The sequence below is a fragment of the Eubalaena glacialis genome, chromosome 13 (genome assembly GCF_028564815.1).
Source record: "Eubalaena glacialis isolate mEubGla1 chromosome 13, mEubGla1.1.hap2.+ XY, whole genome shotgun sequence".
NCBI classification, from domain to species: Eukaryota; Metazoa; Chordata; class Mammalia; order Artiodactyla; family Balaenidae; genus Eubalaena; species Eubalaena glacialis.
In genome coordinates, this window is record NC_083728.1 from 79,837,181 (window position 1) to 79,862,296 (window position 25,116).

The 25,116-nt window shown below is 41.7% G+C and overlaps 1 pseudogene; it reads right to left on the reverse strand.

Moving 5' to 3' along the window:
* Window positions 1-6,624: 6,624 nt before the first annotated feature.
* Window positions 6,625-7,172, reverse strand: LOC133103472 (large ribosomal subunit protein uL6-like; annotated as a pseudogene).
* Between the last annotated feature and the right edge of the window lie 17,944 nt (window positions 7,173-25,116).

The window sequence follows — 25,116 nt, forward strand, 5'->3', positions numbered from 1 at the left end:
GTGGAGCCTGAAGTCACGTGTCCCGCCCCCGCGCCATCTTCGTTGAAGGCGATTCCGTGGCCAGGGTTCCCTCCCGAGGCCCGCGCCTTCAAGGCAGTTCCAGGCCCGCCTTCCTGACGGAGAGCGGCGGCAGGGGAGGGCCCGCGGGGAGCCCGAGCTCCACCACGGGCCCCGAAGGGCGGAGGTCGCAGGCTCCGCGCCCGCAAGGTCACTGCCGTCCTCCGCCCTCCCCCGCCCTCCCATCCCCGGCTGCTCGCGCCCAGGGCGGCTGGTCCAGGGACGCGGGCCGCAGCGAAATCCGGGAGACGGCCGGGTTACCCCTGATGCTTAAAGGAGGCCGACCTGGGACACCTCCACTCGCTTATGCTTGCGGGACACCGGTGAGCTCAGACGAAGCCTCAACATGTCTAGTGACTTTCGCGCAGGCCCACCTGGCTTATAACCTTGACCCTGGGCTTCCACCTGCGGTCCCCTGGGCCCCGAACCCCTACCCAGGGGCCCGGCGCTCCCTCTTGGCATTGCGGGCACACACATAAAGATAAAAGGAGAGGGGGTCTATGGTACCGGTAACCTGGCCTGGATGCAATTGTTCGTACAATTACTCTATTTTTAATTTATTAATTTTTGCTCTGATTTCATGTTCACCAAAGCAACCTTCTGGTAATGGACCTTGACGCCGTAAACAAAGTAGTTCCCAGGGTGGTAAAAATAAATATATTGTAAGAAATGACAAGGCCTACAGGTTTTTCTTTTCCGCAAATGCTTACCATATAAAAATAAGAGAAAGTAAGGTGCAAAAGTATATACAGTATGATTCCAATAGTGCTAAAATTATATCCACACAGATCTAGATAGTTGTAAAGTGTTATTATGGGTGTTATAGATGATTTTCATTTTGTTCTTCGTATTTTCTGATTTTGTGAAAATTTCTATCATGAACATGCATTATTTTTATAATCAGAATCAAACCAATGAGCCTTTTAAAACTAGCAAATGGGCAAAAATAAATAAGTAAAGGTCAATCTGCTTCTATAAATTAATCAATTGATTTTCCATTTGCGAGTCAACCTATATATATTTAGTTAGTACAAGTTGATTTTTTTTTTTTAATTTTAATTTTTTATTTTTGGCTGCGTTGGGTTTTCGTTGCTGCGCGCAGGCTTTCTCTAGTTGCCACAAGCAGGGGCTACTCTTCGTTGCGGTGCACGGGCTTCTTATTGCGGTGGCTTCTCTTGTTGCAGAGCACAGGCTCTAGGCGCGCGGGCTTCAGTAGTTGCGGCACGTGGGCTCAGTAGTTGCGGTCGCAGTGCGCAGGCTCTAGGGCGAGCAACTTCAATAGTTGTGGCACGCGGGCTCTAGAGCGCAGGCTCAGTAGTTGTGGCACACGGGCTTAGTTGCTCTGCAGCATATGGGATCTTCCCGGACCAGGGATTGAACCTGTGTCCTCTGCATTGGCAGGTGGATTCTTAACCACTGCGCCACCAGGGAAGTCCTACAAGTTGACTGTTAATAGAGATCAAATAAAACTTGGTTTCTGAACGTGTGAACCTGACGACGAGACCCTGATGGGTAAAGCCCATTGGCCAGTTTCCTTCCCCACTAATTTTGCAGCCTGGTACAAACATATGGATCTGGAGATGAAAATTTGGGAATTGTCAGCAGTGAGAATGGATGAGGTCACCAAAGAAATGAGTGTGGATGGAGAACAGATCCAAACATTAGCCCCAAGACACCCCACATTATGAGTACAGGGGATGAAGCATGGAGCATAGGGCTCGAACCAGTGTCCTTTGCGTTGGCAGGCGGATTCTTAACCACTGCGCCACCAGGGAAGTCCCTCAGAAGCTGTTTCTTTGCTAGAATATATCAACACAGCCTCTGGCACTTGATATGTGGCTAATGATGTGGTAAATGTGTTCTTTTCAATCCTCAGCAACGAGACAGGATCAAAAGCAGGTCGTAATTATATGGGGCAGTGGTAGACATTCACTGTCTAGCCCTAGGCCTACGCTCTCTTAATCCTCTGTCAGTATAGTCTACAGGGACCGGGCGTTCCACACAACATCATACTGGCCCAGACCAGTATGGCCCAGACCACAGGCATCTCTCACCTGGACTGTTGCCTCTTCACTGATTTCCCTTTCCCCACACTTGCCCATCCCACCAGAGCAAGCAGAGTGAGTGGTCTTTATAAAAATTATACCATGTTATCTGGTTAAACAGTGGCTTCCCAGTACACTTTGGAGTAAAATTCAGACTCCTTACCATGGCCTTCAAGGGCCCGTGTGACCCAGCCCTGCCAGCTCTCACTCTTATTCACCATTTTGCAAACACTTGAGCCATTTTCCTGTTCCTCAAATGCTTCAAGCCCATTCCTGCTTTAGGGACTTTGCACACAATGCTCTCATAGTTTCCCCTTTTTTGTGATTCAGGCGTTGGCTTAAATGTCACTTCCTCTTTGAGTTCTCCTCCTCTGCCTACTTTAAAATTCAATTATAATAGTTAACCATGGGACTTCACTGGTGGTCCAGTGGTTAGGACTCCACGCTTCTACTGGTCAGGGGAACTAAGATCCCACATGTCACAAAGTGCAGCCAAAAAAAAAAAAAAAAGTTAACCATGGTAGTCGTTAGTGCTTTTCACCAAACATTTTTCTGGTCCTCCCCCTTTCTAGACACATGGTCCTTGCCCCTTTGAAGTTAGGTGTCATCATGTGACTATTTTTGCCAAATGAGATTTCGATAGCAGAAATTTAAAAGCCAGTGCTGATCTGCCACATCCCTTTTTCCTGCCTTGGCGATCATGGAAGCATGTGTCTGAATTGAGCTTCCATCAGCCTGAAATCCTGAGTGACTGAGGGTGATCAATGCTTCCCTTCCAACCTGTGATGGATGTGTGGCATGAGTGAGAAATAAACCTTTATTATTTCTACCACAAGGCATTACCTTATTCATCCTCATTAACATTCTCTTTTAAGAAAGGCAGTGTCAAGGATCATGACCACAATTTTACAGATGGGAACACTAAGACAAATGGAGCTAGTGACTTGCCAAGATCAGAGAAAAACCTGTAGCAAAATTCGGGGTAGAACTTGTGCTTTTATAAATTCAAAATCCTTTCCTATTTCTTGTCAATGATAGGTCTCAAATTTGTCTTAACTTTGGCATGACTTTATCTATAAATTAGCATGTTTAGAATCATGCTAATGATTATAATCTAACTTTATTTGAGAAGTGTGCATCAAGAATCTGGCAATTTCTAATCAAATAAATTATAAAATGGTAAAAAAAATAAACACCTTTATTGTTTCAAACAACTAAGATTGTGGGGTTGTTTGCTATTACAGCATAACTAGCCTATCCAGACGTATACACTATAGGGCCAGGTACTTATCTGGGTGTTTTACATGTATTAACTCATTCACTTCTCACAACATGAAGTAGGTACTATTATTATTCCCATGTTACTAATACAGTGACTGAGAAAAGTTAAGTAAAGGGCAGAGGTAGAGTTTGAACCTGGTTAGAGATTTATGCTCTTGGTCACTCTGCTATACTGCCTCTAAAAGATGTTCAAACTCATGTTTGAACAAGAAATTGACAGAGTCGTGGGTTTTATTACATATTCATACATATATAGAGAAAAGGGAACTGCCTGTTTTCATCTTTAGAGAGAATGTGAGTGTGTGTGTGTGTGTGTGTGTGTATCTTTTAGGAATACAAGGATGTCACTTGATATATTGATTGCTATTTTAATATCAATAGCAGGACAACAATTATCAAGTATAGCAACCAATTAGAATAACAAATTTTTTTTCTTTTTTAAAAATTTTTGGCCGCGCCATGTGGCTTGCAGGATCTTAATTCCCCGACCAGGGATGGAACTCAGGCCCACAGCAGTGAAAGCACGGCGTCCTAACCACTGGACTGCCAGGGAATTCCCTAGAATAACAAATATTTTAGAAGTTAAAGGTTATTTTTACAAGATCTGAAAATAAGTCTGAGTGTCTTAAAAAGACCCTCCCCCACCTTGTAGAAATACTTCCAAGGACTTCTTTTTTTAATTGTTTAGAACAAACTCTCTTGATGTATAGTTTACAAATAATGAAGGGCATGCGCATTCTAAGTGTACAGTTTGATAAGGCTTGACAGATGTCCACACCTGAGTACCTACCAGCACTATCAAAATACAGAACAGTTCCATTACTCCAGGCACCTCCCTCCTGACCCTGTCCAGTCTGTCCTGCCTCCACCCGTGGCCCCAGGCAACTACTGATCGACACTGTGTCACCATAGAGTAGACTGGGCTTTTCTAGAGTGCCACATAAACAGAATGATACAGGGTGCTTTTCTGTGTCTGGTTTCTTTCATTCAGTAAAATGTTTTTGAGATTCTCCATGTTATTGCACATGTCAATATGTCATTCCCAAGGACAGTTTTTAGTAACAGAAAATAGAACAAGTTTCGGTTCTGGGCAGAACTTTCATAACTATTCTCAATTCCATACTTTATTCAGATAAGAGTCTTTGAACCAATTTTATGACCTGGAATGGTGTCTACCCTCTGCTGCTTGGAAACAGGAAGTTCCTGAAATTCCTTTTCTCTTGCAACATTCTCAAAACTCAATACCAGCTTTCCATTAGCACCTAGAGAAAAGAAAGTTCCGGGGAGCTCCAAACCCACCCAATGGAAAGGAAAAAGGCAAAAGAGAATTCTAAGTCAGAGGAATAAGGGGCATGTAACGTTCTTCTCTGATACACCTGGTAGGGAATTCCCTGGCGGTCCAGTGATTAGGACTCCTCACTTTCACTGCTGAGGGGGCAGGTTCGATCCCTGGTTGGGGGAACTAAGATCCCGCAAGCCGGCAGCACAGCCAAAAAAAAAAAAAAAAAGAAAAAGATACACCTGATAGAAGTTAGCACCTCTCCCATCACCTTCTCACCTCTCCCTGATCTACCCCTGACACTTCTCACAATCTGAAACGACCATGCCCATTTCCTTTCCAGAATGCCGGCATAGCCAGATGCATGCCTTGGCCAGCTCTAGCCGTGCTGACAAATGTAGCTCGTGCCCATCCATTTTAATGGCTGGAGAGTATTACATTGTGTGAATACACCACCACTGATTTCACCCCTTTTCCTGTTGAGCATTTAGGTTGTTGCCCTTTTTCACTTTCCATCAACACATTCCTCATGTACCTCCTGACCTTGTGCTCACACGTGAGACTTTCCCCATGTGTTTCCTAGGGATGTTGCTGCTAGGCTGGAGGCTCTGTGCATTTTCCCCTTTACTATGGCTGAGCGCACTCTCCACGGGGGCTGTGCACACCAGTGCTTTTACTCCCAGTTACCCCATGGAAGATGAAGAAAATCACCCAGCCACCAGCCCCTCGCTGGACCCAGCGCAGGCCCCTGTGTCTCCCCTTTCACCACTTCTGCTTGTGTCTGGTTCACAAAGAGGTCTTGCTTATTTTTATCTTGACTAGATCTTTCTGGGTCTTTTCTCTTTTTGTATTTTATTCGTCTTTATTATATGTCTGAAGCATGGAGTCATGATGCTATTTGACTGTAAGTCTGTCCTAAGTGACTTTTCTATGCATCTCCCCCAACCCTGGGCGCCCTTCTACTGGTATACTTGCTCCTTGGCCCCAGAAATACCTTCCCAGGCTTGTCTTGAAGGCGGCATAGTTCTTTCTCGTCTTCTCTGGGTCATTTTTCTAAGCTTGGCTCACATGCCAGCTCTTCTGTTTCCTGATGGGGACAGGACTTCCTCCTAGGATAAGCAGCTGTCACTGCATTTGTAGTCAGGGTCCTGAACTGGAGTCCTGGCCGCCTGGCCTGAGCCAAACTGTGACTCTCTGGCAACTGATCCTCCTTTCGTAACCACAGTGATGTGGGCCTCATGCCATAGGCGAGAGCATTCAGAGTATCACTTGGGTACAGGTGACCTGGGGCCTATAGGGTGCCCACTGGACTCCTACTGCTTGATAACAGTAGTATCAGCAGCCCACCGCCCCCCGCCAGCAGACACTCTGCTAAGAGATTCTTACAGCTCTGAAAGACTGTAAAATGGAGTTATTCTTTCTCTGCTACAGATGAGGAAATTGAGGCTGAATTGAGAGGAGAGATGAAATGACTTGCTCAAGGAAACACACCCAAAATACATTGACTTTTTTTTTTTTTTGGCACAGCTTGCGGGATCTTAGTTCCCAGACCAGGGATTGAACCCAGGCCCTGGCAGTGAAAGCGCCAAGTCCTAACCACTGGACCGCCAGGGAATTCCCTACATTTACCATTGTTGCTGGCACATTCACTCCTCTCCTTCCCCCAAATTACCCTGCATCCAGAAGACTTTCTAATGTCTAGGACAGAAAATAATATTGATAGACTAAGCTCCCCCTGGTGGTGAGGTGCATCAACACAAAATGTCCATGCAAAGATGTGAGGGTTCCAGCCTTGAGCATAACAAGCAAGTCACAGGACACTCAGCTGATCAGAGCACAAGTGTGAGACTTCTTATTTTTTTTTCCAATAGATAAGTTTCATTGCATTTTAAAGATATCACAAAGAGGTCCTGGGAATCATTTGGTATCTTCTTGTTTCCATAGCAAGACAACTCTTAGATCTTATTCATCAGCCTGATGATTTATTCCTTTTTCAGAGACATAGATAACATCCAAAATGTTCTGATATCCTTATTTTTAACTGTGTGGCTTGCTGAATCAAAGCAGCTGAATTTGATGCAAGGTCAGTGCAAATCACTTCCTGGGCTTGAGATACTGAATAAGCAATGCCTGGCCTCATATGAGCCCTGCAGATTTTTCATCTAAGAAATTTCCAGTTTCAACAAGAGACCTGCTCTCCTGAATAAAGACGTGGGTGGGGAAGTGAGCATACACAGACGTACTCTTGTAATGGAAGCCCAGTGGAACACCCTTGATCATGTGTTGTACTGGACTTGGGACTGCATGAACTTGAGCCGGTTCCTTTCTCTTCTCCACTGTTTGTCAACCTGGAGTCCCTTCCTATTCTTTCCAAGGAGGCTGAGTTCTATACTGATGTAGGCCCTCTGCAGGATTCCTCTGGGGCCCTTCACAATAATTGTGTGTCCTTCCACAGTGATGTTGACATTTTCTGGAATGTCGACAGTCTGGTTGCTGAAAATAGTCTTCATTCTCACGGTGGATTCAGCACAGAGAGCATCTTAAGGTATTTTTTTGTTTTTGTTTTTTTTAATTAATTAATTTATTTATTTATTTTGGCTGCACCAGGTCTTAGTTGCGGCACGTGGGATCTTTAGTTGCGGCATGCAGACTCTTTAGTTGCGGCATGCAGACTCTTTAGTTGCTGCACTCGGGATCTTTAGTTGTGGCATGTGGACTCTTTAGTTGTGGCATGCAGACTCTTAGTTGCGGCATGCATGCGGGATCTAGTTCCCCAACCAGGGATCGAACCTCTCGGCCCCCTGCACTGGGAGTGCAGAGTCTTACCCACTGGGCCATCAAGGAAGTCCCCTTAAGGTTTATTTTTTAAACAGTTTTAAAAAAATTTTTCTTGGGGTATAGTTGATTTACAATGTTGTGTTTAAACGGTTTTATTGAGATATAATTCACATATCATATAATTCATCCATTTAAAGTGTACAATTGAATGATTTTTAGTATATTCATATATATGTATGACCATCATTACGATCAATTTCAGAATATTTTCATCACCTCGAAAAGAAACCCTGTGCCTTTTAGTTATCTATCCTTCTATCCCTCCCACCCAGCCCTAAGCCACCACTAATCTATTTTTTGTCTCCACAGATTTGGCTAGTCTGGATGTTTTATGTAAATTATGTAATATGTGATCTTTTGCCTCTTAATGTTTTTAAATTAAATGTGTTTACACTGTAATTCTGCTTTATACCAGAATTCATCAGAAACAGTGCTTTTAGCTCTGTGATTTTACACGTTTTTCAAGATTAGCAGAACATTATAGCAAAGCCGTAAGTTATATTTTCTTCTCCCTTCTCTGAAGGAAAGCCCAGAGACTCTTTCTTTAGGAGATCATTCTAGGGGAAACAAAATGAAAAGAAGGACAAATAACAACCCAGGGAATTTGGGACATTTTGAATTTTTATTGAGGTTCTCATCATCCAGACCCCTGATCTCCAGGCCCTGCCTGCTATGGGGTCTGAGCCCACCTTTGTGGTGCAAAGGCTGGAAGGTGGGTCAGGGCTGCCTCTCCTCCCCCATGTGCAGACTGCAGAGCTGCCTGCCAGAGGAAGAGTGCCCAAGGACACCTTAGAGGCGGACATGCAGAGAGACAAAAGTGGAGAAGAGGTGAAAGTCCCATTGCCTGGAGGACGGAACACTGTCAGAGCAAGGGCTGAAGATGAGGCAGTTGCCAACAGGCCCAACCAGCTCTCAAGCCTGCCTAGGGGGGCCCCAGCGTACTTCAGTGGGTGGGGTGTCCTTCAAGGTCAGCCACAGGACGGACATCTGCTAAGGTGGTACATGGAAGCTCTGCTTGGGTCCTGACCCTCAGGAGGGAACTCGTCAAACTGATCCTCTCCCTCTGACTTCACCTTTAGGGAAGGTCAACCAAGTCCCTGCTTCCACCATAGTCCCTTTACCCAGCAAAAATGACAATCCTTTGTCTCAAATATTGGGCAGGAATCGTATGACTCTAGGACAAGACCTGAAAGTGAGCGCCTGTGGACTTCCCTGGCGGTCCAGTGGTTAGGACTATGAGCTTCCACTGCAGGGGGCGTGGGTTCGATCCCTGGTTGGGAAACTAAGATCCTGAAAGAAAGAAGGTGAGCGCCTGTTGCAGTGCCAACTCGTGGTGTGAAGTAGATACTCTAAGGAGGAGGATGGCTCTGGAGACCTCAAAATCCAGATTCTACTTGGACAATCTCAAGTGAGCCGGGGGTGGGGAAAGGAATTGTTCTGGCTGAGCTGGAGTAGAGGGATGACAGAAACAAAGGTCCAGTGCCAAATGGAGACCTGGCTTGTAGTGGGAGCGTAAGAGGGGCAAAACACACACAAAAAAGGAGATAAAATGTTAACAAGCAGATTCAGAACCGCTGATACAGAGGGCCAACTATAAACTTACACGTGTGGGTTTTTGATGGCTCAGACGGTTGGTGTCCCTAACCTCCGCATTGTTCAAGGGTCAACTGTATTTGCTCTGGCTAGAACCTTCCGTACAGTGTTGAATAGCAGCAGTGAAAGCAGGCATCCTTGTCATGTTCCTGATCTTAAGGGGATAGCTTTCAGTCTTTCAATATGATATTAGCTGTGGGTTTTTCATAAATAGCCTTCATCATGTTGAGAAATATTCCCTTTATTCCTACTTTTCTGAGAGTTTTTATCATAGAAAGATGGTGGATTTGTGAAATGCCTCTTCTACACCGTTTGAGATAGTCATGCAGTTTTGTTTCCTTCATTCTGCTAATGTGATATGTTACACTGATTGAATTTCCTTTTTCTTTCTTTCTTTCTTTTTTTCTTGGCTGCGCTGCGCAGATTGTGGGATTTTAGTTCCCTGACCACAGATTGAACCCGGGCCTTCGGCAGTGAGAGCACGGAGTCCTAACCAATGGATTGCCAGGGAATTTCCAGATTTTCTTACGTTTAACCACCCTGGAATCCCTGGGACAAATCCTACTTGGTCGTGGTGAATAATTCTTTAAATATGTTATTGGATTCAATTTGCTAATATCTTATTGAGGATTTTTGCATCTATATTCATGTGGGAAATTGGTCTGTAATCTTATTTTCTTGTGATGTCATTATCTGGCTTTGGCATTAGGGTAATGCTGCCCTCATAGGATGAGCTGGGGACTGCTCCTTCTTCTTCAGTTTTTTGGAAGAGTTTAAGAACAATTAGTGTTAACTCTTCTTTAAATGTTTGGTAGAATTCACCTGTGAAGCCATCTGGTCCAGGACTTTTCTTTGTTGGGAGGTTTTTGATTACTGATTCAATCTCTTGTTATAGGCCTGTTGGGATTTTCTGTTTCTTCTCCAGTTGGTTTAGGTAATTTGTGTGTTTCAAGGAATTCGTCCATTTCTTCTAGGTTGTCTAATTTGTTGGTGTGCAGTTGTTCAGAATATTCTGTTATAAACCCTTTTTATCTCAAAAAGCTCAGTAATAATGTCCCCATTTTCACTTTTTTTTAATGACTATGTTCTTAGCTGTATTTTATTTATTTATTTATTTTTGGCTGTGTTAGGTCTTCGTTGCTGTGCGCGGGCTTTGCTCTAGTTGTGGCGACTGGGTGCCACTCTTCATTGTGGTGCGCAGGCTTCTTATTGCAGTGGCTTCTCTTGTTGTGGAGCATGGGCTCTAGGTGCCCGGGCTTCAGTAGTTGTGGCACGTGGGCTTCAGTAGTTGTGGCTCGTGGGCTCTAGAGCGCAGGCTCAGTAGTTGTGGTGCATGGGCTTAGTTGCTCCGCGGCATGTGGGATCTTCCTGGACCAGGGCTCGAACCCGTGTCCCCTGCAGTGGCAGGCGGATTCTCAACCACTGCGCCACCAGGGAAGCCCCCCATTTTCACTTCTGACTTCAGTTATTTGCAGCATTCTCTTTTTCCTTTCTAAGTACGTGCTATATTCTGAATGTTATGTCCACTCAAAACTCGTCTATTAAATCCTAATGCTGAATGTGATGGCATTAGGGGGTGGGGGCCTTTGGGAGGTGATTAAGTCATAAGGGCAAAGCCCTCACGAATGGGATATGTGCCCTTATAAAAGAGGTTCCAGAGAAAAACTACAGTCCTGCAGCCTGTGGAACAAAAACCACATTCACAGAAAGATAGACAAGATAAAAAGGCAGAGGGCTATATACCAGATGAAGGAACAAGATAAAACCCCAGAAAAACAACTAAATGAAGTGGAGATAGGCAACCTTCCAGAAAAAGAATTCAGAATAATGATAGTGAAGATGATCCAGGACCTTGGAATAAGAATGGAGGCAAAGATCAAGAACATGCAAGAAATGTTTAACAAAGACCTAGAAGAATTAAAGAACAAACAAACAGAGATGAACAATACAATAACTGAAATGAAAACTACACTAGAAGGAATCAATAGCAGAATAACTGAGGCAGAAGAACGGATAAGTGACCTGGAAGACAGAATGGTGGAATTCACTGCTGCGGAACAGAATAAAGAAAAAAGAATGAAAAGAAATGAAGACAGCCTAAGAGACCTCTGGGACAACATTAAACGCAACAACATTCGCATTATAGGGGTCCCAGAAGGAGAAGAGACAGAGAAAGGACCAGAGAAAATATTTGAAGAGATTATAGTCGAAAACTTCCCTAACATGGGAAAGAAAATAGCCACCCAAGTCCAGGAAGCGCAGAGAGTCCCATACAGGATAAACCCAAGGAGAAACACGCCGAGACACATAGTAATCAAATTGGCAAAAATTAAAGACAAAGAAAGATTATTGAAAGCAGCAAGGGAAAAATGACAACTAACTTACAAGGGAACTCCCATAAGGTTAACAGCTGATTTCTCAGCAGAAACTCTACAAGCCAGAAGGGTGTGGCATGATATACTTAAAGTGATGAAAGGGAAGAACCTACAACCAAGATTACTCTACCTGGCAAGGATCTCATTTAGATTTGATGGAGAAATCAAAAGCTTTACAGACAAGCAAAAGCTAAGAGAATTCAGCACCACCAAACCAGCTCTACAACAAATGCTAAAGGAACTTCTCTAAGTGGGAAACACAAAAGAAGAAAAGGACCTACAAAAACAAACCCAAAACAATTAAGAAAATGGTCATAGGAACATACATATCGATAATTACCTTAAACGTGAATGGATTAAATGCTCCAACCAAAAGACACAGGCTTGCTGAATGGATACAAAAACAAGACCCAAATATATGCTGTCTACAAGAGACCCACTTCAGACCTAGGGAAACATACAGACTGAAAGTGAGGGAATGGAAAAAGATATTCCATGCAAATGGAAATCAAAAGAAAGCTGGAGTAGCTATACTCATATCAGATAAAATAGACTTTAAAATAAAGAATGTTAAAAGAGACAAGGAAGGACACTACATAATGATCAAGGGATCAATCCAAGAAGAAGATATAACAATTATAAATATATATGCACCCAACATAGGAGCACCTCAATACATAAGGCAACTGCTAACAGCTATAAAAGAGGAAATCGACAGTAACACAATAGTAGTGGGGGACTTTAACACCTCACTTACACCAATGGACAGATCATCCAAAATGAAAATAAATAAGGAAACAGAAGCTTTAAATGACACAATAGACCAGATAGATTTAATTGATATTTATAGGACATTCCATCCAAAAACAGCGGATTACACTTTCTTCTCAAGTGCGCACGGAACATTCTCCAGGATAGATCACATCTTGGGTCACAAATCAAGACTCAGTAAATTTAAGAAAATTGAAATCATATCAAGCATCTTTTCTGACCACAACGCTATGAGATTAGAAATGAATTACAGGGAAAAAAATGGAAAAAGCACAAACACATGGAGGCTAAACAATAAGTTACTAAATAACCAAGAGATCACTGAAGAAATCAAAGAGGAAATCAAAAAATACCTAGAGGAAAAATGACAATGAAAACACGGTGATCCAAAACCTATGGGATGCAGCAAAAGCAGTTCTAAGAGGGAAGTTTATAGCTATACGAGCCTACCTCAAGAAAAAAGAAAAGTCTCAAATAAACAATCTAACCTTACATCTAAAGGAACTAGAGAAAGAAGAACAAACAAAACCGAAAGTTAGCAGAAGGAAAGAAATCATAAAGATCAGAGCAGAAATAAATGAAATAGAAACAAAGAAAACAATAGCAAAGATCAATAAAACTAAAATCTGGTTCTTTGAGAAGATAAACAAAATTGATAAGCCATTAGCCAGACTCATCAAGAAAAAGAGGGAGAGGACTCAAATCAATAAAATCAGAAATGAAAAAGGAGAAGTTACAACAGACACCACAGAAATACAAAGCATCCTAAGAGACTACTACAAGCAACTCTGTGCCAGCAAAATGGACAACCTGGAAGAAATGGACAAATTCTTAGAAAGGTATAACCTTCCAAGACTGAACCAGGAAGAAACAGCAAATATGAACAGACCAATCACAAGTAATGAAATTGAAACTGTGATTAAAAATCTTCCAACAAACAAAAGTCCAGGACCAGATGGCTTCACAGGTGATTTCTATCAAACATTTAGAGAAGAGCTAACACCCATCCTTCTCAAACTCTTCCAAAAAATTGCAGAGGAAGGAACACTCCCAAACTCATTCTATGAGGCCACCATCACCCTGATACCAAAACCAGACAAAGATACTACAAAAAAAGAAGATTACAGACCAATATCACTGATGAATATAGATGCAAAAATCCTCAACAAAATACTAGCAAACAGAATCCAACAACACATTAAAAGGATCATACACCACAATCAAGTGGGATTTATCCCAGGGATGCAAGGATTCTTCAATATACGCAAATCAATCAATGTGATACACCATATTAACAAATTGAAGAATAAAAACCATATGATCATCTCAATAGATGCAGAAAAAGCTTTTGACAAAATTCAACACCCATTTATGATAAAAACTCTCTAGAAAGTGGGCATAGAGGGAACCTACCTCAACATAATAAAGGCCATATACGACAAACCCACAGCAAACATCATTCTCAATGGTGAAAAACTGAAAGCATTTCCTCTAAGATCAGGAATGAGACAAGGATGTCCACTCTCACCACTATTATTCAACATAGTTTTGGAAGTCCTAGCCACGGCAATCAGAGAAGAAAAAGAAATAAAAGGAATACAAATTGGAAAAGAAGAAGTAAAACTGTCACTGTGTGCAGATGACATGATACTATACATAGAGAATCCTAAAAATGCCACCAGAAAACTACTAGAGCTAATCAATGAATTTGGTAAAGTTGCAGGATACAGAATTAATACACAGAAATCTCTTGCATTCCTATACACTAATGATGAAAAATCTGAAAGAGAAATTATGGAAACACTCCCATTTACCACTGCAACAAAAAGAATAAAATACCTAGGAATAAACCTACCTAGGGAGACAAAAGACCTGTATGCAGAAAACTGTAAGACACTGATGAAAGAAATTAAAGATGATACCAACAGATGGAGAGATATACCATGTTCTTGGATTGGAAGAATCAATATTGCGAAAATGACTATGCTACCCAAAGCAATCTACAGATTCAATGCAATCCCTATCAAATTACCAATGGCATTTTTTACGGAACTAGAACAAAAAATCTTAAAATTTGTACGGAGACACAAAAGACCCCGAATAGCCAAAGCAGTCTTGAGGGAAGAAAACGGAGCTGGAGGAATCAGACTCCCTGACTTCAGACTATACTACAAAGCTACAGTAATCAAGACAATATGGTACTGGCACAAAAACAGAAACATAGATCAATGGAACAAGATAGAAAGCCCAGAGATAAACCCATGCACCTATGGTCAACTAATCTATGACAAAGGATGCAAAGATATACAATGGAGAAAAGACAGTCTCTTCAATAAGTGGTGCTGGGAAAACTGGACAGCTACATGTAAAAGAATGAAATTAGAACACTCCCTAACACCATACACAAAAATAAACTCAAAATGGATTCGAGACCTAAATGTAAGACTGGACACTATAAAACTCTTAGAGGACAACATAGGAAGAACACTCTTTGACATAAATCACAGCAAGATCTTTTTTGATCCACCTCCTAGAGTAATGGAAATAAAAACAAAAATAAACAAATGGGACCTAATGAAACTTCAAAGCTTTGGCACAGCAAAGGAAACCATAAACAGGACGAAAAGACAACCCTCAGAATGGGAGAAAATATTTGCCAACGAATCAATGGACAAAGGATTAATCTCCAAACTATATAAACAGCTCATTCAGCTCAATATTAAAGAAACAAACAACCCAATCCAAAAATGGGCGGAAGACATATATAGACATTTCTCCAAAGAAGACATACAGATGGCCAAGAAGCACATGAAAAGCTGCTCAACGTCACTAATTATTAGAGAAATGCAAATCAAAACTACAATGAGGTATCACCTCACACCAGTTAGACCATCATCAGAAAATCTACAAACAACAAATGCTGGAGAGGGTGTGGAGAAAAGGGAACCCTTTTGCACTGTTGGTGGGAATGTAAGTTGGTACAGCCACTACCGAAAACAGTGTGGAGTTTCCTCAGAAAACTAAAAATAGAATTACCATATGATCCAGCAATCCCACTACTGGGCATATACCCAGAGAAAACCATAATTCAAAAAGACACATGCACCCCAATGTTCATTGCAGCACTATTTACAATAGCCAGGTCATGGAAGCAACCTAAATGCCCATCGACAGACGAATGGATAAAGAAGTTGTGATACATATATAAAATGGAATATTACTCAGCCATAAAAAGAAACGAAATTGAGTCATTTGTTGAGACATGGATGGATCTAGAGACTGTCGTACAAAGTGAAGTAAGTCAGAAAGAGAAAAACAAATATTGTATATTAACGCATGTATGTGGAACCTAGAAAAATGGTACAGATGAGCCGGTGTGCAGGGCAGAAGTTGAGACACAGATGTAGAGAACAAACGTATGGACACCAAGGGGGGAAAACCGCGGTGGGTTGGGGATGGTGTTGTGCTGAATTGGGCAATTGGGATTGACACGTATACACTGATGTGTATAAAATTGATGACTGATAAATAAAAAAAAAAGTGAGTTGATATATTTGGATGAAGCCACTGATGACTTTGTTGCTATCCTGTGGTTAAAGTTTATGCCGTCATGGATCTTGAGGGTATTACACTAAGTGAAATAAGTCAGATGGAGAAAGACAAATACTGTATGATTTCACTCCTATAAAAAACAGTGAAAAAATCAAAATAAGTAAACAAACCAAACCTAACAAAAATAAACACATAGATACAAAGAACAGAGTAGTGCTTAGAAGAGGGGAAGGGGGTAGGGGAGGGTTAAATGGATAAAGGGGATCAACTGTATGGTGGAGGATGAAAACAATTCTTGGTGGTGAGCACGCTGTAGTGTATACAGAAGTAGAAATATCAGGCTTTACACATGAAACTTGTATAATATTATAAACCAATGTTACTGCAATAAAAAATAAATTTTAAAAAACATAAAAAAAAAAAGAGGTTCCAGAGAAATCCCTGGCTCCTTACACATGAGATAATGAGAGTCTGCGACCTAGAAGAGGCCCCTCAGCTAATCACGGTGGCACTTTGATCTTGGACTTCCAGTCTCTAGAACTGTGAGAAATAAGTTTCCGTTGTTTGTAAGCTACCCAGTCTGTGGTATTTTGTTATAGCAGCCTGACCAGACTAAGACAGTCTAGCTAAAACTTTGTTAATATTGTTGAGCTTTTCAAAGAAACAACTTTTTTTTTTTTTTTTTTGGCTGCGTTGGGTCTTGGTTGCTGCACGCGGGCTTTCTCTAGTTGCGGAGAGAGGGGGCTACTCTTCGTTGCGGTGCGCGGGCTTCTCATTGCGGTGGCTTCTCTTGTTGCGGAGGACGGGCTCTAGGCGCACGGGCTTCAATAGCTGTGGCTCGCGGGCTCTAGAGCACAGGCTCAGTAGTTGTGGTGCACAGGCTTAGTTGCTCTGCAGCATGTGGGATCTTCCTGGATCAGGGCTCGAACCCGTGTCCCCTGCATTGGCAGGCGGATTCCTAACCACTGTGCCACCAGGGAAGCCAGAACCAAATTTTTGTTTCATTGATTTTTTTTTCTCTTCAAATGCCTTTTTTTTGGTGACACAATTTACCCCATGACAGTGACCATATTTGGAAATAGAGTTTTTGCAGATGTTATAGTTAAAATGGGGTCATAATGGATTAGGGTGAGATCATACTGGATTAGGATGGGCCCTAAATCCAATGACTAGTGTCCTTATTTATTTTTATTTATTTATTTTTGGCTGCGTTGGGTCTTCGTTGCTGTGCGCGGGCTTTCTCTAGTTGTGGTGAGCAGGGGCCACTCTTCTTTGCAGGGCGTGGCCTTCTCATTACGTTGGCTTCTCTTGTTGCAGAGCATGGGCTCTAGGCATGTGGGCTTCAGTAGTTGTGGCTCATGGGCTCAGTAGTTGTGGCTTGCAGGCTCTAGAGTGTAGGCTCAGTAGTTGTGGCGCACAGGCTTAGTTGCTCTGCGACATGTGGGATCTTCCCCGACTAGGGCTCGAACCCGTGTCCCCTGCATTGGCAGGTAGATTCTTAACCACTGCACCATCAGGGAAGCCTGACTGGTGTCCTTATACCTTCCCACCAGCAGTGTACAAGGGCTCCAATTTCTCCACATCCTTGCCAACACTTGCTGTTTTCTGTTTTTTGATAGTAGCCATCCTAATGGGTGTGATGTGGTATCTCACTGTAGTTTTGATTTACATTTCTCTATTGATTAGTGATGGTGAGCATCTTTTCATGTGCTTATTGGCAATCTGTTTGTCTTCTTTGTAAAAATATCTATTCAACTCCTTTGCCCATTTTTTTTTTTTAATGTATTTTGGCTTTTTTTTTTTGGCTGTGTTGGGTCTTTGTTGTGGTGCGTGGGCTCTACATCGCATGCAGGCTTCTCTCTAGTTGTGGCGTGAGGGCTTAGTTGCCCCGCGGCACGTGGGATCTTAGTTCCCCAACCAGGGATCAAACCCGCATCCCCTGCATTGGAAGGCGGATTCTTAACCACTGGACCACCAGGGAAGTCCCCTTTGCCCATTTTTGAATCAGGTTGTTTGTTTGTTTTAATTGTGGTTGAGTTGTAGGAGTTCTTTATATATTCTGGATATTAACTCATCAGATATATGGTTTGCAAATATTTTCTCCCATATTTTCTCTGTGGGTTGCCTTTTTACTCTGTTTCTATGCCTGTTGATGCACAAAATTCTTAAAATTTCATCAAGTGCAATCTATTTTTTCCTTTGTTTCCTGTGCCTTTGGTGTCATATCCAAGAAATCATTGCTAAATCCAACGTAATGCAGTTTTTCCCCTACGTTTTCTTCTAAGAGTTTTATAGTTTTAGATTTTACATTTAGATCATGGATCAATTTTAGTTCATTTTTGTATAAAGTGTTAGGTAAGGGTCCAACTTCATTCTTTTGCATATGGATATCCAGTTTTCCCAGCACCGTTTATTGAAGACTGTCTTTCGCCCATTGAATGGTCTTGACACCCTTGTTGAAAGTCACTGGACTATATTTGCAAGTGTTTATTTCTGGACTCTATTGCATTGTCCATATGTCTGTCTTTATGTCAGTGATCTTTCAACACACTGTTTTGATTACTGTAGATTTGTAGTAAGTTTTGAAATCAGAAGGCTTGAGACCTCCAACTTTGTTCATCTTTTTCAGGATTGCTTGGCTATTTAGGGTCCCGTGGGATTCCATTATGAATTTTACGATGGGATTTTCTATTTCTGTTAAATATGTCATTGGGATTTTGAGAAAGATTGCATCAAACCTATACATCACTTAGAGTCCACAAACATGGGATGTCTTTTCATTTATTTATGTCTTTAATTTCTTTCAGCAATGTTCGATAGTTTTAATGGTATAAATCTTTTGCCTCTTTGGTTAATTCTTAAATATTTTATTCTCCTTGGTGCTATTATAAATGGAATTATTTTCTTAATTTCCTTTTTGGATTGTTCATTGTTAGTGTACAGAAATGCAACTGAATTTTTGTGTGTTGCTTTGTAGGTTGCTACTTTGCTGAATTTGTTTATAAGGTTTAACAGATTTTTTGTGGCATCTTTAGTGTTTTCTACATATAAGATCATAACATCTGTGAACAGAGGTAATTTTATTTCTTCTTTTCCAATTTGAATGACTTTTCTTTCTTTTTCTTGCCTGATTGCTCTGGTTAGGACTTCCAGTACTATGTTGAATAAAAGTGGCAAGAGTGAGCCATCCTTATCTTGTTCTTTATCTTAGAGGAAAAACTTTCTTTCACCATTGAGTATGATGTTTGCTGTGTATATGTTTTCATATACGGCTTTTATTATATTGAGTTAGTTTCCTTCTATTCCTAGTCTGTTGAGTATTTTTATCATGAAAGGGTGTTGAATTTTGACAAATGCTTTTTCTGCATCAATTGAGATATTCATGTGGTTTTCTTTCCCCTTCATTGTGTTAATGTGGTATAGTACACTGATTGATTTTTGTATGTTGAACCATTCTTGCATTCTAGGGGAAAGTTCCACTCGGTCATGATATATAATCCTTTTAATGTTATTTTTAAAACTGTGGCATATTGCTTTTTTTTTTTTTTTTTTTAAGAAAAGATTTCTTGAAGGAATGGTCAGCATTGTCAGGAACCTCAGAGAGGTCAAGTAGGGGAAGGACTGAAGGGGATTTTGTTATTAAGAGGTTTTTTGTTAAACTTGTACTTGAATGTTCTTAGCAGCACTATTCATAATAGCCAAAAAGTATAAACAATTCAAATTTCCATCAACTCATGAATGTGGTATATCCATGCAATGGAGTATTATTCAGCCATAAAGAGGAATGAAGTTCTGATACATGCTACAACATGGATGAATGAAGTGAAAGAAGCCAGTCACGAAAGGCCATATACTATGTGATTCCATTTATATGAAAGTCAAATAGACAAGTCCACAGAGACAGGAAGTAGATTAGTAGTTTCCGGGGGTTTGGGGAAGATGTTTGGATCAGGTTGGGAGCTTGAAGAAGGTGTGAAATCTTTGGATTAGCTCCCCTCAGGGGAGGGCAGGAAAAGTTGAGCAAGAATAAGTGAAAAACTAAATGTTTGGCTGAGCTTATAAGCCCAACCTTGTACATTCAGACGGCCACAGGAGTTGGTAAGAGATCAGGGTAACTGAGGACAAGCTGATGATTTTTCAGAACTACTGTGGGCAATGTGGTAGCTGCTGGTGAGCCAGGGTAGGCTGGAAAGACCGTTAAGTTTTCACGAATGGGAAGAAGGTGAATCCCACAAATATTTTAATAGACTAGTGTGCCTTCAGCACAGCATCTGGCACATGTAGAAAACACTTATTTGTTAAAAATAAAAGAATAATCAGTTTAGGGGAAGGGTATCAACTTTACTGAGGTATAATTCATATACCATACAATTCACTTATATTGGTCAGTTGATTTTTTTTTTTTGGCCGTGCCACACAGGTTTCAGGATCTTAGAACCCCGACCAGGGATCAAACCCGGCCCTGGCAGTGAAAGTGCCCAGCCCTAATCACTGGACTGCCAGGGAATTCCTGGTCAGTTGATTTTTGACAGGGGTGCTAATACAAGTCAACTGGATACAAACAGTCATCTCAGCAAATGGTGATGAGACACATGCATTTCCACATGGAGAAGAAATGAAGTTGGGCCCTTTCCTCACACTATATACAAAAATTAACTCACATCCTAGTGGGTATAAAGTAATTTCTCATTTTGGCTTTGCTTTGCTGTTCCCTAATGATTAATGATATTGAACGTATTTTCATGTGCTTATTGGCCATTTATATATCTTCTTTGGAGAAATGCCTATTCAGATATTTTGTCCATTTTTAATTCAGTTATTTGTCTTTTCTATTATTGAGTTTTAAAGTTTCTTCTTATATTCTGCATACGAGACCCATATCAGGTATATGATTTACACACACCTGTTCTGTGTGTCTTTTCGCTTCCTTTGAAGGGCAAGTTTCTTGTGGGCTTCTTTTTAGCGTGATGAAATATTCTCAAATTGATTGTGGTGATGATTGCACAACTCTGTGAACATACTAAAAACCATTAAACTGAACACTTTAAAATGTTGTGTTTTATGGCATGTGAATTATGGCTCAATAGAGCTGTTATAAAATAACAAATGCTGGAGAGGGTATGAGAAAAGGGAACCCTCCTACACTATTGGTGGGAATGTAAGTTGGTGCAGCCACTACCGAAAACAGTGTGGAGTTTCCTCAGAAAACTAAAAATAGAATTACCATATGATCCAGCAATCCCACTCCTGGGTATATACCCAGACAACACTATAGTTCAAAAAGATATGGCGCAGTGGTTAAGAATCCGCCTGCCGACGCAGGGGACGTGGGTTCGATCCCTGGTCCGGGAAGATCCCACATGCCGCGGAGCAAATAAGCCCGTGTGCCACAACTACTGAGCCTGTGCTCTAGAGCCCGTGAGCCACAACTACTGAAGCCCGTGCGCCTAGAGCCCGTGCTCGGCAACAAGAGAAGCCACCGCAGTGAGAAGCCCGTGCACCGCAACGAAGAGTAGCCACCACTCACCACAACTAGAGAAAGCCCGTGTGCAGCAACGAAGACCCAACGCAGCCAAAAATTTTTTAATTAAATAAATTTATTAAAAAAAAGAAAAAAAATCACGAGTTAAAAAAAAAAAAAGTTTGGCGGCAAGGGAGCTGCTCTGCTACGTACAAAACCCCGGCCCAGAAGCAGGTCGTCTACGAATGATCTAGCACCAGTTTCCCCACAAACGTGCAGTACGTGATGGGCAAGGGGGTGGCTGCCTTTCCAGCCGTGCCCTGTGTCCCTGTATGAAGGGCTCTCCACACCGGACCCCGGTCCTGTGAAGTCTACCAACTTTGTGATTGCCAAACATGTCAGTGCAATCTTGGTGCTTCAACAGGACAGTAATCACCCACTCTGGACTCCATTGTCTGCTAAATGAACAGTCATTGCTCCTGTCCCTTCTTCCTTAGTTATGGACCCTAATATTGTTCAGAGACAACAGGAACAGTGAAGTGGGCCCTGCCCCAGTCCCCAAGGGATGATTAAAGTTTAGTATAAGAGCCAATAAGACAACCTCATTCCCTTTTGCCAGGTACTTGCTTCCTCAGCATCCCTTGCAGCTTTGAGTATAAAATGCAAGAATAAAGACATAAATTGAGGTAAGAACTGGTAAGCAAGAAGAAACCAGGCCTTGATGATTTGGGAAATTCTCAGCCTATCTAGATTGCAAAAAGATGCTAAAATTAGGAGATTCACTGTTAGGAAAACATGCTTTAGAGAGAAAGCCTAGGGTGTGGTTGGACAAACTTTTGCTACTGCCTGGAAAGGATCAGAAGGCCAGAGTATCCTGTTAAGAGTGCTCTTTAAGAGATTTGGCACATGACTCATGGATCCCTCCAGATATTTCAGCAGAAGCCAGGAATAGAGATGGGATTATCTAGGAAGGAGGACTCTCTTGTCCAGTGAAGTGTCCTGTGACACACAGGAGACCCACAAAGTTCTTGAGGATGTTATATCAGCAAAAACTCTGCCGGCAAGGACTAAAAGGAACAAGAGAGGGGGAAATTAAAGAAAGCTCTAAAAGTTCTCTCAAAATATTAGGAAATATGCTAATATGCTTATATGTTACTCAGCTACAAACATGTGCTACCCTTCAAGAAAAAGGAGTGGTGACTGTGAGGATGGAGGTGCAGGTCCAGAGGTGCAGGTCCAGAGGGTAGAGCTTAGAGCTATGGAGGATTATTTCCAGGCCTTGAAACCTAATGGAGTTTGCTAGGCTGGATTTCAAAATTGCTTGGAACCAGTGACTCCTTTTCTCTTTCCATTTTCTTCCTTTTTTTTTTTTTAACTGAAGTATAGTTGATTTACAATATTGTGTTATCTATTTTCTTCCTTTTATTTATTTATTTATTTATTTATATTTTTTGGCCACGCCACACAACTTGTGGGATCTTAGTTCCCCAACCAGGGATCAAAACCAGGCCCATGGCAGTGAAAGTGCTGAGTCTTAACCACTGGACCGCCAGGGAATTCCCATTTTCTTCCTTTTTAAATTGAAATGTCTATAACTGTTATACTGTACCTAAACCAGCATCTTACTTTAGAAAGTGAGTAGATAATTTATTTCTTGAATTTTTGTGTGTGAACTCATTTACTCCTCAGCACAATCACAGGTTCATGGATAGAGAGGAATTTTGCCCCAGGATGGATCATATCCAGAATCTCAGTCATACCCATTTTAGATAATGAGATATGGGACTTTTGAGCTGATGAGATTTAGATGAAATTTTGAACTTGAGTTGATGCTGTAATGAGTTGAGACTTTGGGGGACCTTGGGATCAAGTGAATGTATGTTGCATGTGGGATGGACATAAATCTTTGAGAGCCAGACAGAATGTAGTAAACTGAATAATCATCCTTGGAACTTGTAACTATGTTACTTAACATGATAAATAGGGACTTTGCAGATGTGATTAAGTTAAGGATATTGAGACAAGATTATCTTGGTTTATGCATGTGGATCCAGTGTAATCACAAGGGTCCTTATAAGGAAGTAGAAAGGTCAGTCAGAAGATGTAACAATGCAAATGAACCTATCTATGAAACAGAAATAGAATCAGGGACATAGAGAACAGACTGATGGTTGCCAAGGGGGCGGGGGGTGGGAGAGGGTTGGATTGGGAGTTTGGGATTAGCAGACGCAAACTGGTATACATGGAATGGATAAACAACAAGGTCCTACTGTATAGCACAGGGAACTATATTCAATATCCTGTGATAAACCATAATGGAAAAGAGAAAGAATGTATATATATGTATAACTGAGTCACTTTGCTGTACAGTAGTAATTAACACAACATTGTAATTCAACTACACATAAATAAAAAATTTAAAAAAAGATGTGACAATGGAAGCAGAGGGTCAAAGAGGTTTGACGATTTTACATTGCTGTCCTTGAAAATGGAGGAAGGGTCATAAGCCAAGGAACGCACGTGGCCTCTAGAAACTGGAACAGAGAAGTAAACAGATTTTCCTCTAGTCTCTGGAAGAAGCATGGCCCTGCTGAGGTTTGATTTTGTCTCAATAAAACCCACTTCAGGGACTTCCCCGGTGGCACAGTGGTTAAGAATCCACCTGCCAGTGCAGGGGACATGGGTTCAAGCCCTGGTCCAGGAAGATCCCACATGCCGCGGAGCAACTAAGCCCGTGCGTCACAACTACTGAGTCTGCGCTCTAGAGCCCTCGAGCCACAACTACTGAGCCCATGTGCTGCAGCTACTGAAGCCTGCACGCCTAGAGCCCGTGCTCCGCAACAAGAGAAGCCCCCGCAATGAGAAGCCCGCACGCCGCAACTAGAGAAGGCCTGCGCGCAGCAACAAAGACCCAACACAGCCAAAAATAAATTAAAAAAATTAAAACAAAAAACCCACTTCAGACTTCTGACTTCAAGAATTATAAAATAGTGTTTATGTTATTTTAAGCCATGAAGTTTGTGGTACTTTGTTACAGCAATAGGAAATCAATACTAGGTCACACTGAGCTTTGGTGTAAACAGCTTCTGAGATTAAAAACACAGTAGACAAGAGGAAAGTATGTAGCCAGTCTGTAGCAGAACAGAAAGAGGCAGATACGGGGAGGAGCTCAGTCACGTATGGACAGAGTCTGGGAGAAAAGCTGCACAAACTCTTGCCCTTCCTGAGCTAGGACAGGCCATTCCTTCTGATCAGACCAGGCTCATGATTGGGAAGGTCAGCGAGGCTGACTGCAATTCAGTTAAGGAGGAACTTTTAACAGGATTGTCTGGAAAGAGTCCCCATTTAGACTGGGGTGTGCCCCCTCAATGGAGGTGGTAGAGATGGAGGGAGGCATCGCAGCAACTTCCTGCCTCCCTCTATTCCAGTTGTCCTTGTGCTAAATGTATTACAGTTATTTTAATCCTGTCTGCTGTTGGATGGCTGAGGCCCTCCTTCATTTCGGAGACTAGATTTTAGGCATTCTCTGGATTGGCACTTTTTTTTTTGTTTCTGTTTGACCCCTCTGGGTTTCTTTAATTTTTTATTTTTAAAAGTTGAAGTATAGTTGATTTACAATATTGTGTTAGTTTCAGGTGTACAGCAAAGTGATTCAGTTTTATATATATATATATATATATATATATATATATATTTTTTTTTTTTTCCCCAGAGTCTTTTCCATTATAGGATATTACAAGTTACTGCATATAGTTCCCTGTGCTATACAATAAGTCCTTGCTGTTTATCTACAGATCAGCACTTCTGACTCTAAATGTGCACAAGAATAACCTGGTGAGTTTGTTGAGCTGCAGATTCTGAATC